Source organism: Pelophylax lessonae (assembly GCF_965119305.1).
Source record: "Pelophylax lessonae genome assembly, chromosome: 5".
In the NCBI taxonomy this organism is placed as follows: Eukaryota; Metazoa; Chordata; class Amphibia; order Anura; family Ranidae; genus Pelophylax; species Pelophylax lessonae.
This window is the reverse complement of record NC_138772.1, coordinates 541,070,172-541,076,171: the sequence shown is the minus strand read 5'-3', so window position 1 is coordinate 541,076,171 and position 6,000 is coordinate 541,070,172.

Genomic DNA, 6,000 nt, shown 5'->3' with positions numbered 1-6,000 from the left:
TATATATATATATAGAGAGAGAGAGAATACCTCAGGCAATCCACCATGCCCATTAAAAGGTCATAATGGGACCATATTACCCTCGTAATCCTCCAATAGGTGGAGGTCCTATATATATATATATATATATATATATATATATATAGCCTGACAGCTTCTAGCTAATTGCCTCCTGAATTATCCCAGTTTTGAAATGGTAAACTTTCTCTCTAAAAATTAGCAGACAGCTCGTATTAAAGAGGAAGTAAACCCTCCTCTGCAACTTGTACCTATAGGTAAGCCTATGATAAGGCTTACCTATAGGTACTGTAAATATCTCCTAAACATGTACCGTTTAGGAGATATTTACCTTACATGCCGCCAGTGACGTCACTGGCGCATGCGATCTGAAGGAACGGCCGATCGTGCCGTTCCTTCAGAGGCCCGTGCCGTGACTGTCGGCTCTCGCGCGCGTGCGTGACGTCACCGCGGCTCCGGCCAATCAGATGGCCGGATGCCGCGATCCCGGAAGACGGGCGACTGGACATGTCGCCCGTCAGAGGTGAGTGAGCGGCACGGCGGGGGCTCGTTCTAAGGTAAGTATTGCATAATGAGCTAATATGCGATGCATACTAGCTCATTATGTCTTTCTCTTGCAGGGTGTAAGAAAAAAAAAAAAAAAAAAAACGAGTTTACAACCTCTTTAATGCATTCACAGTCATTTATGTGAGGTAAAAGAGCAATGTAGGAAGGGTAAATTGATTGTAAATGCTGAAGGTTTTGTTTTTTTTACCTTCATGCATGAAGATAAAAAAAATAAAAAAAAAAAACGAACACCTATGTGCTGCTCCCCCCGACAGCCCCCTGAAAAAGACACCTGAGCCCTGTCTCGATCCAGTGATGTTAACAATAGTCTCGGCTGTCCCAGGATTCTCTCTCATTAGCTGAAACAGCAGTGAGAGCCATTGGCTCCCACTGCTGTCAATCACAGCCAGTGAGTCAAGGGGGAGAGAGCGGGACGGAGTTGTGGCTCTATGTGTTATATGAATGCATGGAGCAGGGCTAGGGAGTGAGCAGGCAACAGTGCCCCCATAGCAAGCAGCTTGCTATTGGGGGGCACTGGTCAAGGGGGGAGGAGCCAGGTGCACCGATTGGGGACCCGAGTAGGAAGAGGATCTGGGCTGCTCTGTGCAAAATCATTACACAGCATGTAAGTATAACATGTTTAATACCATTTTAAGGCCTAATCTACATGGGAAACTTTCACAGTTTCATCAGCCAGACCAGCTCAAATAATAAAAAAAAAAAAAAAAACACAATCATTTGTAATGCAGCCATCCAACTCTAACAATCAAAGACTTAAAACAATTCATCCAAAAAGCCCTACAACAGAATCGTTTAGGGACTGACTTATCACCGGATCTTGCAGACTATCGTGGGTCAAAATTTCTAAAACTGCAAAATGGAACAGGGCAAAATGTTTAGATATTACATTTACTCCATTGTCTAGGTTTTTCTGCAGTAGACTGCTTTCTTTTAAAGGTTGGCAATGGAGGCTAAATGGTTTAGGCGGTAAATATTCAATATTCAATGGCCTTAATGTACTTAGGAGTCACTGACCTGGAACAAGTAATGACTGACCACAGACTCAGAACGATTTAAGTTCTTGAACTCCAGGCAAACCGCTAAAAATATAAAAGTTTTTACCGTGTAAAAAAAAAAAAATATTTCTGGCCATTCAGTTCTGATATTCTACTCCAAGTCGGAGCTATGCCATGCAAGCAGTACAATTATGTACAAAGTCAGGTACTTACAGTAGATGCATTAAAATAAAAATGCATTTAATGTAATATTGAGTACAAAGCGGTGTTAATTTGGGTATTCTCTCTGCCTGAAGTTCAGCTCTAATTTCTCTGGCTGCAGATGGCCAAGCCATTAGTTTCTTTTTATTTTTTGACATTAGCAAAAAAGACCGCTTACACAATTCGCTCAGGACAGGCTTTAACAAAACAGGGTAAACACCAGAAAAAAATACAAACCGCGAATACAGCGGAATACTTGTAAACAAAGCTTCTTAAAACCCATGTTTGACATCAAACCCATCACTTGCATCCTTAGGCTGCACAAAATACTAAGTCTCCACAACAATATATATATATATATTTATAGATCTATATATCCTTTTCATTATTAAATATTAGCACCCTTTATAGTGTTGCAGCTTTAAATATAAAATGCACCATTGTTTATTAATAGAAAAACCTTAACAAGACAAAAAAGGAAAGCGAAAAAGTAGAAGGAAGATCACTACATGACTGGCTACATTAAAACTTAGCACCGCTAGAAGCTAGCATGCAAATAGCCACCCTGTGCCCGGGTAAGAGGATTGGCAAAAGCGGAGAATCGCTCATTAGTAAAATGGCCGTATCTGCATTCAGAAAATGGTTTTGGCCATTTATCAAAAAGTCGTTTGGCTGAGTCTTAGGCTTATTATTACACATAGGAGGTAGCAGGTAATTCTACAGGTTATACCAGCTGCATTACAAAGTGCACCAGTCACATACACCAAAAGAGGAAGCCATTCTGTAATTCTTTGTGTTACTGTACACATCAAGTCACGTAGTCTTTTGAAAGGGCCTTTTACATAGTGGCCTGTTTGGAACCCCTCTGTGCAGTAACAGAAGGGGTTCGAACTACCTTCATAATTTTATTTTTTTTTTTTTTTAATTACATTTGCTGATTTTACTCAGAGAGCCCACTGGATGGCAAGTTCTAGCCACTTCCAAGCACTGGTCAAAATTAAACCCACCTACGATTGTGAACAGTAATGGTCATGAAGCTGACAAGGTGGATAAGACGCCCATTTTACTGCATAAAAAAGGCAACCAACATAAGTGGCCTTTAGAACGCCTAAAAACAACCCCCCCGCCCCCCTTTGCAGGTAAACCTTGTCCCTTGAGACATTTTTATGGTGCAATTGGCAGTATCAGCTATCATTAACCTATGCAATGGAATAATCAGTCATGCAAAACTCCAGGAATACAGTTAGTCAAACTAAAACTGAATAAAGTCATCCCATGGCTTATCACTCCGAGAACTTTAGCAGAGGACTGCCCTCCTTTTTGGCCATTAGGAAATTGGTTTCTCAGCTGCTGGGAAACCTACTTTAATTCCATTATCAATAAGGATAATAGTCTGATTGGCAGTATATAAGCTGCAACAGTCGGCAGAGCTGGTAGCACCAGTTGAGATATCGCCTCAATTCAGAAGAAGCCAAAAGGCAATTGAGCCAAACAACCTTCATCTAGAAATCCATTGGTTTATGGCCAGAGATGGGTGATGATACATTGGCCTGTTCTTGAACTACTTATCTCAGTGCCAGTGCCTGCCACAATATGTACACAATGTTGGCAAAGGCACGAATGAACTTTGCATCAGTTCAGCCGGTCTTGGAAAAAAAAAAAATAAATTGGGGTATCCTCATTGCTCTCCTATCCTTGTGAGCAAGCTAGGAGCGCTGAAACACATTAAGGTTGGTTCCTAGGTGGAGACATTGCCGCATGCAGTCATTTTGTCGAGAACAATTAGGTACAGCAAGATAAGCCAAGAGTGCGGATACTTTTTTTTTTTCCCCTAAAAGAGGAACCCTTAACATAACTTTCTGGTCTCATGGCACCCATGCTTACAATTACGCCATCTACAGCTAAAGGTAGAGTGGTCACTAGAAGATGGCTCCTTATATTTGTGGTCATTGGGAGAAATCCCCCTCCATTACAGAAAGCTAAAAAGATCATTGGTGTCAGAGGCTCTTATATAAGAAGCAGAAACTGCTCATGGAACCTTCCAAACAACCCTAGAGAGCCACGGAACTTAGATTTGAGAAGGGCTACATCAGGTCAACTGCTTTACAGTAGAGTGATGCAAGTTGGAAAATCTCCCCAAATGGCATCAGTCCAATCCGACCATCTGAGTGATCTTAAAAATAATAAATGCTTTAAAATGAGGGCATCACTTGCACTTCATTACTATGAAGGCACAACGTTCGCACATGTACAATTCAAGGTGGAATATAACACAATCAGTCCCTAAAATAAAGAATCTATTTAGAAGAAGAAAAAAAAAAAAAAAACAATCCGTACATCTAGAATAACTGAAACACAGAAATTTGTGCCTTCAACAAGTCGCTGGCTAAAAACAGATTAAAATTGATTGCACAAAATGGATTCCTCCATTAGGCGTGACAGACACACTTTTAAAGCAGCTGAAGTATTGAACTATTTTCAGTTACATTCAACAATATCATAAAATGTAATGCTAAATTAACAAAGCATGAGCTTTAAAAACATGGATTTCCACTACAAATTTGTTATAGAATATAAATATACCACAATAAAGAGCTGGCTTCAGGAATACTACAGTACTCTCTCCAACCGATTAAAAATACAAAACTACTAATATAATGTATATAACACAAATTAAAGTGTATTTATGCATACACCTTTATGGTAGACATTATGAGGCCTGACCTAGATTCAATCCATTAACTAGTTATTTTGTTAAGGGAAGACACAAGAGGGTCCAAGTAGTGAATGACTTTCATCAAACATTCTCTAGTGGTGAACCAATCACTGCACCTGGAAGGATCATCTGTAGTGAATGTTTACTGAATGTCTGATTTGCTCATTTTTAAGTATGCCCCATGATCTAAAACAAGACCGGGTAAGAGTCATATGCCTATCACAAATAGACTTATTTTTATTATTATACAGGATTTACATAGAGTGTCAAGGTTTCCACAGCACTATTAATGCATGTATGTATTACCTTCAGGGAAAAGAAAAAAAAAAAAAGGCTGAACTGTCTCCGACCCTACCCCTCCTCACCCCATCCAAGGCAACCACCAGTGCCTCAAATCCCCTTTACTGCCTCTCTGTAAATCACAACATGTGGGTATAGAGGAGCAAATTACGTGACCTGCTGCCCTATAATGCAGCAAGGCCTAGAAGTGTTTCAATGGACATGCCATTTACATAGTCTGGTTGAGAAAAAAAAAAAAGTCCATCTAGTTCAACCAGTTTTGAATGAAATTGTCAAAAAATAAGAGAAATTGTTAGCAACTGCCAATATCACTGCCAGTGGAGGGGTCCAAGGAACCCACCACTGGAGTACACCACCATACAATGATTTATACCGAAGAGTGTCAGGAGGTATGCTGCATTTCATCACCCTGACAGATTTAATTTAGGAAGGCACACATCTTCAAAAGCTTGAAAGACATCAGGGTAAAAACAATACATTTTCTGGCATTTTTCGGCGAATCTCGGCCTTCATGGGAATAGAGCCAAATTAGCTGGTGTGCAAGTCAACTTCTGATTTTAGCATGTTCATGCATTAAAGTTGCACTGTTAAAGGATTGAAGGAGCGATTGGTACTTGTGTTTGGATTGTGCGCCATCAGCTCATGGAATGGCTTGGGATGTGCGTGCGGCAAGCTGCCTGAGCAAAACTGTTAACAGGTTAGGGACAAGACTTTAAACTGGTTCAACACTATTTTCGAAGTGGTATGGTTTAATTCAGCACGCATTATATAAAATTTTCCTATAGTTTCATCTATATATACACACAAATCACTGCCAAAAAATCTTGTCCGAATTTCCTATAAAAAAATTGGTCATGCCTTAAAAATAGTTACCTCCAGTATGTATAAATGACAAGTACATTCTAAGTACAAAGTCAGCAGGATCTGAACAAAGTAAATTGAAGCATGAAGCCAACATGTGAAGGAAAATACATGACAGGATGACAAGATATTTTTCCATTGGGTAATTCTTCATACTGGTAGGTTTATGAGACAAATCTGATTTATACAAATACATTTTTAAAATGGCTTTAAATGCCATATGGATTGTCTTCACTTGGTTTATGATCTGTAAAGAAAAACAGCCTGATGACTACTATATAAGAGATACAGTTACAAGCATGAACCTCCATGTAACACCACCAGTTAAGAATTAAAGGACAC